This window comes from Arachis duranensis, chromosome 7, assembly GCF_000817695.3.
Source record: "Arachis duranensis cultivar V14167 chromosome 7, aradu.V14167.gnm2.J7QH, whole genome shotgun sequence".
Classification (NCBI taxonomy): Eukaryota; Viridiplantae; Streptophyta; class Magnoliopsida; order Fabales; family Fabaceae; genus Arachis; species Arachis duranensis.
Window position 1 is genome coordinate 46,723,169 of NC_029778.3, and position 277 is coordinate 46,723,445.

Consider the following 277-nt stretch of genomic DNA (forward strand, 5'->3'; position numbering starts at 1 on the left):
GAGCTACAGAACTCCAATTGGCGCGCTCTCAACGGCGTTGGAAAGTAGACATCCAGGGCTTTCCAGCAATATATAATAGTCAATACTTTATTCGAAGAATGACGACGTAACTTGGCGTTGAACGCCAAGTACACGCTGCTGTCTGGAGTTAAACGCCAGAAAAACGTCATGATCCGGAGTTGAACACCCAAAACATGTCATAACTCAAAGTTTAACGCCAAGAAATGCCTTAGCACGTGAATTCATCAAGCTCAGCCCAAGCACACACCAAGTGGGC